General features: G+C 43.6%; 1 protein-coding gene across 1 annotated transcript in view; it reads left to right on the top strand.

Moving 5' to 3' along the window:
* The first annotated feature begins 248 nt into the window (after nt 1-248).
* The window catches only part of LOC133028152 (carbohydrate sulfotransferase 15-like), a 31,971-nt gene continuing 22,504 nt past the window's right edge, over nt 249-9,715 (top strand). Inside the window, exon 1 of the mRNA XM_061095347.1 lies at nt 249-307. The gene's annotated coding sequence lies outside the window, so the exon portion shown is untranslated. The remainder of the gene's footprint in view (nt 308-9,715) is intronic.

Here is a 9,715-nt window from a genome sequence, read left to right as displayed (position 1 = left end):
AGAGAGAGAGAGAGAGAGAGAGAGAGAGAGAGAGGAGAATCACAGAGAGTGACTCCCACCGCTCACATTTGGAGAGAGAGAGAAGCAAGAGCTGTCACAGTCTGCAACTTGTTCACACGCAACCTCCGCTGGATGAACACAAATAATCAGAGTAATAATATTAGGGTTTACAGTCATTACGCGGACTTACAAATGCCAGTCATCGTGTGACCGGTGACCGGGATGGAGACACATGCGAGGCGGCGATGAGAAGGAGTTTGATCGGGGTGGTGGTGTGAGCGCTGCCGGCACCGAGAGGAAACTCATGGTAGGTTTCTTTCTCTTTTCTATTTCTAACATCGCAGCTTGCGTTTTAATTTCCAGCGACTGTATCGATCTCATTTTTATTTCCATCCTCCTGTGCGCGCTCATGTGTGTGTGTGTGTGTGTGTCTGGAAGTTCATGCCCTCGCTTTTTTTTCCAGGCTGCACGACCCGAGCTGCAGAAATGGAAAAGTTTTTGGGTGATTTGACCGCCTGTGTGTGTGTGTGTGTGTGTGCGTGCATGCGCGTTTCTGCGTGTGCATGTGTTTGCCCTATGTGTAAAAGCGGAGACGTCGCCAATATAACGGGCTCCTTTCAGCGGAGAGGCTCCCGCAGCCCGCACATAGAGGATGAATGGCTCACTATGTTTTCTCACCCAACTTCACTCAGCTGACCCCTCGTTGGAATCACACCAGCGAGTCGTGCACATAATTCAAACTGTGATTAATAATCAATAAACGAGGTGGAGAATACAAAGTCTCCTCGCCACCCGCCGAGCAGCTCTGGAATGGGATGGCGCTTGTTCTAAAGTCCAGATCTTTGGCATTTTCTTTGTTGGCTGTGCATGCAGGGAATATTTGGCTTCCATTCATGAGATGCTGTCGGGGGCTCCTCAACCGTGAGAGCCAAAACAAAAGGATTTCCCGCTGACCAATAGGAGCAGGGGAAGCCTCAGGAGGGATGGAGCGGTCCTCTCATCTCTTTGTCCTACACCTGAGACACCACACACACACCAAACACACACTGCTGCCAGGTTCATGACACTGACTGGGAACCTCATTCTTTCCAATTTATTCTTGTTTTATTTACATAAGTTAATAATTAGACATAATGTTAGACTGGGGCCATCAAAGCCCTCTGCACACATGGTTTCAGAAGATTTCAACAAGTTAACTGTAAAGCTTCTATTCAGAATCATAATGAATAGTTAATGGGCTGTATTTATACAATGTCTTCTGGTCTTTATGACCACTCAACACAGAATAGTTTTCACACTGCATAGAAGTGCTTTGTCTATCAGTCACAATCCCAATTTGGAGATTCAGTATCTTGGGATCGAACCGCCGATATCTGGTTTGTGGACAGCCCGCTCTACCCCATGAGCCACAGCCATGACTAAAATGTAAGTTCTGTGTCAAGTCCCAGAATTACTTCCCCACTGTTGAAGACAAATAACCCTCGAAACATTGTTATCGCTTCAACTACAGTCAGTTAACAGTAGGTGTCCACAGTATTTCCCACAGCCAAGCCGAGTGTGCTAAGATAAACTTCCCATACTTCACACTATAAAAAATAATCACCACAATATAATTTTCATCAATAACAATGTAACAAAGGTAGAACTCATTATTGGTTTTAATGTTCTACCTCAGATTTGTTGAATGTTTTGCTGTTTAACAAGTTTTGTCTCTGTCCACAAAGAAGAGTTTAAAACCTCAATCTTCACTCAGGAGTAAAAATATATCTTTAAACTTAAGGAGAAATAATAAGGAGACATTTGTCGTGGTAAATATAAGTATCAACTGACTACTGGTATGTTTTCTATTTTTGGACGCAGTGTCCTTCACCGGCTCCCAAACGTACAGCACTTTGCACATCTGGTCTTTCTCGCCCGGCTCAGCTTTCTAACACATCCCAAGACGTAAACATCCTCAGTATGTGCTGCAGGAATATATGAATGCATGGGAGGGCTGGTTAATGGTTGGGGACAGGCCCTCAGGGTGCATCACATTACTTTAACCTCTCTCCCCCCCCCTCTTCTCCTCTTCACGGCTCGAGTTGAGGAAGTTAATGTGCAGAGTAATACAAGGGTTTTTTATTACTGTACTTGAGCTTTCAATTAGGTGCATGGAAGCTGCTTGCCAGCACATCGGCCGTACGGGAAAGTGAACTTCATCAGAGAAAAGGCGTGATGGAAATGCAGAAGCGGTTGGAGTTTGTGAAGCGCAAAAGTGCCGGAGGAGTTAGTGAATTAGTGGAAATTCATGTCAAACAACATGAATGTCAGTTATGCATGTTCTATGGTTATTAGGCTACTGAAATGTAAGGGTTTGCTGCTTTTCTATGATTTGTGGGAATAATTTGTGGTTCTGTGCTGCTAACTGGGCAAAACAAGGCATTTCGATTGATTTGTTTGGTTACAATATCACAGAATACACCTATAAACCGATAGAGATGGGGAAAAAAAAAATGTACTCGCAGCGCTAAAGGGCCGTTAAAGTTCTAAGGCACCCGTTTCCCAACGATGCACATACAATATTTACGTGGTTTCTACACGTATTAAGTGCCGCGTGTGAGCCGAGAGTAGCTGCTGGCTGGCGAGTTGACACAGTGTCTGTGTGGGAAGCTGAGACGTAGGTGTCGTAAATGTGGCGGGGAATCTTTCTCGCTGCAGCGTATTATTATGCAGCGAGTGGGATGGATGATTAGAATGATTTAAATGCCACGACTGGGCGTAGCGTGCATGGCCCCTCTCTGGCAGAAAGGCACGCCGTTGCGTTTTGGCTCGTTTCATCTCTTTGCCCCCCCCCCTTTCCACGTTTTCTACTGGGTGACTGGAGCTCCTTTGATGAATTACTCTGTCTGAGATAAGTTGAGCTGTAATGTTTCTGGCTGATTGTTCTTGATTTAGACGGAAAGTTAACGCGGCTGTTTATGGGGCGTTGATTAAGAATTCATGTAGAGGGAACTTAAAGTAAATAAACAATGAATCACCCCCCCCACCACACGCTGTCAGATCTGCATGCGAAACATATAGCTTTTGTGCAACATTCAAAAGAGAGCATGTGAAAAAAGACACAGTTATGATACAGAAAGATGTCAAAGTTTTTCAACCCGATTACATGTCAGTGAGATCTCTGCAGGAATTAGCTTTTTGGAAAAAGTTTTTTTCGTCCATTAGCGATTCCGGTGATACGGTCTCTTTCAGTAACCGACCAGCTGCAGACTTAATTATTGCGATGCAGACAAAGTGGGGACTTCTTTGTTATTGAAATCTTTGTTGGAAATAATTTCTCAGGGGAAGGGTGCTCATTTTTAAAAATGCCCTTTTATGTCCAAGACTTCATCAGGGGAACTGGGGAGAGTTTGGCAGCGAGCACACACGGGCTTGTTGCCCTTTTCAAATTCATAGATTTAAGGTCATTAGACACTGACGGAGATTAAACATGTCCAAGTGCTTTGGCCAAACGTTGAACCACACACTGGATTAGTGCGGGTTTCAAATGGAACAAGCTTTATTTTGGAGAGAGAGGCGTCTGGGGATTTGCTGGTATTATTTGACCATCTTGTTCCCATGTTGTTACAAGATCTGCAAAACAGACACAGCAGCTCCTAGTAGCGAAGACACTCTGTGTCCAAATAAAGAATTTAAAGGATTTGTTTCCCGTCATCCTGTATTTAATGTCACATGGTTTCAAAAGGCTGGTGTTTGCTCTTGTTTATTCACCCTGTTTTAATTTCCAAAATAAGTGGAATTCCGTGTTTATTACCTTCCATAAATCTTAGGGAAATGTGCTGATTTGCATCTAGACCCATTTGCATTATTATTTATCAGAATTTACTAGAAATCAGAAGCTGCGATGAACATTGAGCTGACTCGACCTGACTCTGTCCCAGCTTCCCAGACAGACTCGTCTGGGACATTTTGCACCAGACAGAGCAACTGACTGTCTCACTCCCCCAAAACAAACCTCTGACCAGTCCTTGAGATCCACTCCCTTCCTTCGATTTCCCAGTGACTCACAGATTGTAGCCCCGCTCTGATAACTCCGACACTTCTCCCCCCCCCCCCCCCTTAGGGATACAGCTCCGTTTTTCAGCCTGAGAGCCTGAAGCAGCAGCCTGTGTTTCTCAAATGAAGCGTTTGACCTCTCTTTTAAGGGTCTTTTATTTTAGTCCCTGCGACAGGAAGCCCAGTGTCAAGTGTGCATCAGGGGCCACAGTGTGCAGCTCGACGGGGGGTCCTCTGGGCCACAGGGCACTCAGCCTGTCCATATGGACACTGGACCAAGATGGACGCAGGCCACATTAACACTTAACAAGGTCAAACTGTGAAAAAAAGCACGTCTCAAGATTTTGCTTCTACACCCAGAACTGGCCTTTCATCTCTCTAACCCACCACATGTCAGTGCATCAATCAAAGAGTCTTAATTGCCCCCTGGTGGCTGACTGTAGCATAGGTCATTAACCTTGCCTCCTCCATGTTAGCGGATGAGACATGGACCACACTAAAAAGTCAAGATACACGTCAAAGAATTTTATCGCCAAGATGGATTCTATCCTTTTAGATAGTTCTTATGACAACGATGTTTTTTCTAGTGCAAATGTTCCTGCTAACCTTGGTTTTAATTAGTTATTTGACGGGAAAAAAACGGGGGTTAAACGCCATGATTGAAGCCGAGACTGACCTGCGGCTCCATCCCCCTACTGCTTCTGATGCAGGCGTTCATATCCTGGATATGTTGTCTTTATTTCTGGACGGTGGGAGGAAGTAGTTCCTCAGTTCTTACAGATTATTGGTTATTGCCGAGACAATTAGTCCCTACAGCTTTAAAATGTGAGGATCTGGTGCCTCAACTGTCAGATGCAAGCTCTGCTCTGATTACAGTCCCTTAACTTTAAGTATTTGACAAACTAAAGGAAGCAAACAGCTGGAAGTGAAAACAACCCACCTCTTTTTCTCTCTCTAATTTACATCAGTGCAAATGACAGAAACAAGCAAAGCGTGGTTTAAAGTGAAGACTGCTCATTCGGAACAAACTACAGTAGTTACACATACGCCTCTCATCAGTATGCAGATAATGGTGCGTGTGCATCAACATAAACAAATCCGCCTGTCAGATGATGTTTTTGTTCCGCGTGTCTATTTAAAAAGTTAAGTCTCGCTTCAGCAGCCCATAGAAAGATATCAGCTCTTGAAGATGCAATATTATGCTTCACGCCTGTCATCAGTAACCCCCCTCCGTTGCATTAATGTTTCATCGACAGACTGCTGTGGTTTTTTGCGTTACATCCAAATGACAGCAGACTCCGCTGTTAGACTGAATGATCTATACAGAAGACAGTATCTGGCTGTTTTTCCGGCATTACACTCGAATGTGGGAGTTGGACTTTTGAAAATAATGGTGCAAGCCAGGGGCCTGGTGATGGATTAATCCTCCAATGAAGTTATGTTATGTATTCCTGATAAGAGTAGTGGATCACCGGGCAGGATTTATGTGGCTGCGGTGGAGCAACCACTCTAGAAGACGCCGTCTGTCTGAGGCGGCGGTCTGAGGCTGTTTGTCATCGTGATTGATGAGCTTCTTCGCGATCAAGCTAACATGCCCCACGGACATTAATCTGCTTTATCTTGGAAAGGACTTGCACAGTTTTTCTTCTCCGGTGTTATTGGGTCTAGTAAACAAAGGGAATAGATGTTTTAACAGCATGAAATACTCCAGACATTTATATTCCCCTGTTGCAGGCAAAACCAAACCATTCATGTTTTCTGGAGATATGGTGGGAGATGAATAACATTAAATGTCCAACTTCCCATAGTGATGTTTTCTTATCATGAAAATGACAATTCTGAATTTAAAAAGTGGCAGGAGTTGTTATGAGCATTGTTGAGTGGAATTCTATCACATGGGAAAACTAACATGTTGTTTTTTCAAAGGAATGATTGTGACCATATCAGACAACAGCCAAGACATAATAGCTCTCCTATGAAAACAGGACATGCCTTAAAAGAACACAAGCGTTCTTGTGCGTTTCACTATGATTTACGTTTCGCTCGGACAGTTTTTCTCCCGGTGAACGATGTGGACGTCATGCTGGGACTTTCAGGTGCAGAGGAGGAAGGTAAATCTGGCGTCCCTGAGATGCTGCGTGCCGCTGCCAAGTCGAGGGTCACTGCCTTTATTAATGACACGCGGGAAACCAAACTGGCTTTTCTTTCCCTCCCCATCTGTACCCAGTTGTGCCAAATAGACGTGAGGCTGGTGAACGAGAACAGAACCTTAATGCAGCTACTGGTTTGATTTATGGCACTTTGTGGTGTGGGAATATTATTACTTAGGCAGGGTAAATTGCATGTTTACAATTATGTAAATATCTCTATTTACATAACCGCATTACTGATATCAACTCTTTATTATTAATAATATACTGCTGAAAACTAATAAATAATTAGGCTTTAAATTGTATACTTTCACTGGATTTTATTACGTTATTGTTTTATTCTCTCTAAAGGCGCTGATTGATTTAAACCATAGAATTTCGAGCCTTGAGTTGTGGTTGCTCAGAGGACCGTGACGGAGTTGACAAATAACACCCAGAAATATGTATATTCTTAGATTAAGTGGAACTGACTCTCTGAGGGTTTTTGTCTACTATGTCCATAAATATCTTCAATAATTCTGCTTTGAAAACACAAAACTTGCAGAATCATGTGTTTTTTTCCAGAATCGCCACAATCCACATGGTACGCCCAACCAACAACCAATGTTGGTTGCCTCCAACCAGGACCTTTAATCATTCTTTAACCAGTTCTTTAACCGTTTAATGGCAGGTCGTCAGAAAACACACACATGATAGTTTTGGAAGAGCTCAAAATCTTCAAGAAAGGAAGACCGAACATTTTTTGGTGAAAAGAAATGAGTCTTTAGGTTGAAAAAAAACCTACACTTACAAAAAATCAATATACTGAGGCCCTATTCATTGACTCGATACTACATTAATAACAGGCACACGTATTTTGGTTATTGTGTATTCCTGGAAAACATTCATGAATCTATTTTTGCACGCATGACTTTTACAATCTATATTTACTCTACCACTGGGTGATGGATGCTTTCATCGGCTGCCATGGAATCCCTTAGTTAAGGCTTATTATTTTAGTTTATGTTAGCTGAAAGAGCCATTATTAGTGGTTGTGCATGACTCCAGCATCCGTCTCCCAGATGTCACTGTAATGGGCCTCGGCGTGGACCTGTGGGGTCTCTCCACAAAGGCACAGCATTGTGGAGAGAGGTGTTTGTTTTCCAATTATTCCTTTTAAACGAGCAACTCTCAATACAGCCTCCAAGTCTGTGGTTTTCTGAATGGCCGACAAAACATTGAGACTGATTGAAGTTCAATTCCTCTTAACACTGCCTTCCCAGTAATGGAACCAAATGCATGGTTAAGCTTGTGATTAAGAGTTCAAGCAGCAGCGGCCCCCGGAGCTCATTTAACCCTATAAACGAGAGGTGGCGGTAAACAAAAAAACTTGCACTCACTCGCCACCCATCCGCACGTTTCTCGGAGTTCATAGGTCGACATCGAGCTCCGTTTACCAGACAGCCTTGAAATGTCAGACGCACCTACAGGGGATGTTTACATTTTTCAGGGTTTTTTTGCAGCAGAGGCCCGGGCCATGAGGAATCTTCTGCAAACGTTATTTTCGTCGCTGCAGCTATCATTTTGTGGGTTTATCCCTGCAAAAGTTACTTTGGAGTTGGAGCTTCATATCTGTGGAGGCAGCCGCTGCCAGTATGAACCTTTTTGTCGAACTAGGGGAATTTTTCACACTGCAAGATGGATGTGCTGTTGTCATTAAAAGACCGTTACCCCTCCCTCCATGTATTAGGATGTGGCCAGGCAGGTAGAATTGGGATAAGACTTCTTTTTTTTTGCTACTATCTACTTCCAGAGCATACTAAACAAGACAGGAGTATTATTGTAATTTATGCTAAATCTGACACGTAAATTACAGTGCAAGTAATCCCTCTGTGAAAGAGATGGAACATGGCAACCTTAAAAATGAAGATACCACACTATTAATCCCCCGTTTTCAAAGGAGACCTCTTTATTCTCAGATTTAATTTGGGAAAATTAACCTTCCTGTCTGTGTGTGTTAAGCCTGGAGAATGTGTCCAAGCCTTGATTACGGTGGAGCCAGGGGGAAGATGAAGCACAGCACCTCATAAAGAAAATCCAGAAAGCATCTTATAAAAAATATATAAAAAATCCACAGGCCAAGTTCATTTGATGGATCCTCTGGGATGCCCTCGAGTTGCCTCCCTAAAACCATATATATGCATCATGCCCGCTGTCGAGCGGTTGTGCAGTAAGCCAGCCGACTCGGTAATAGCCCACGTTTTGTCAATTTACACGTTTTCTCGGCAGTCATAGGCCAACACTTAATCCGTGCACATATCCCTATCTGGCAGGAGGCTCAGCGCAGATAGAGATAAAGCTCTCACTGTTAACTAGGTGTGAAACGCCACTGCACGGGATTACTTCACGTCTGCAGGAGGACCTCACCGAAAGTGGGGAATTAAATTCATACCAAAGTCACAGATGGAAAAGTGCAGTCTTTAATAATTTGGCTGACGTCTTCTTTACGGTTCAGTGAGTGGAGATGGTGCCTCGCTGGGTATCCAAGTTGTGTCTCTAGTGTGAAGAACACTTCTCAGACGGTGCCAAGTTACTCTGGGAATCATCTCAACCGCAGGATTGGGGATAGGAGCTTGTTTGATGTTAGCGACTCAGGTTAATGTGCTCAAATTGAGGCCAATGAGATTTTGAACTTGTGAAGTGTGGTTGACAAATAATTCAACATTTTGGAGTAGAGGTTTGCACACATGTAGAAGAGACTTTGTGACAAAAATTCAGTGAATAAATGATATCAGTGGTGAGAGTACACTGAGAAAAAAGGACTGCTTTCATAATCATCTAGATTTAAGTGTGGATACCCAACCCTAGCCCATCAGGACCCATCAGGACCCATAGGCTGGGCTATCTAATTGTTTTTTCATGCTGAGTGGGCCCGGGAGAACATCAGGCTCGGCTTCAGACACAGAAAACCGAATGCCTGTCAGCTCTGGGTTGGGCTCGGGTAGTTTTGTCTCGTGCTCGGTTCTGTAAATTACAGTGTCCTGCTTTGTAAATGTTCAAAAACACACTCCTTTTTTCAGTGTCTATGTACCTTGTACCTGTCTACCAGTTTCCTTGGTGGTCCAGTCCTCAGGGACTTCAGCCTATCTGAGTCCTGGGTACCATCACCATCTCCATCTGTCTGGCTGGGCAACCAGGAGGACAAATAAAAACATGTGTGGACTGTGAACAGTGACTTATAAGCGACATCCCACATCCCAAGGGTCCCTTTCATTCTGCAGCGATAAATTAAAGTCTATAAAACCTTTACACATCACAAATCTGTCACACAGACCTTGTGTTAACCTAAGTAGTACTGATAGGTAGTGCTGGATTTTATACGATCACACAGTTGGCTGCTAACAAGCCGAAAAGTGTTTGCTAACAGGGCCTAAGTGTGATAGATGCAAAACAACTAAGTTATGATTTAATTAAATCATCCCCCAATCTGCAGCCACTGAATGATCACTCACAATTAAGTAGAACATCAGTGCTGTGAGGTGAAAACCTGC

Source organism: Limanda limanda, chromosome 21 (assembly GCF_963576545.1).
Source record: "Limanda limanda chromosome 21, fLimLim1.1, whole genome shotgun sequence".
NCBI lineage: Eukaryota > Metazoa > Chordata > Actinopteri > Pleuronectiformes > Pleuronectidae > Limanda > Limanda limanda.
The sequence above is the reverse complement of the archived record's forward strand: the minus strand, read 5'-3'. Positions and strand labels throughout refer to the sequence as shown.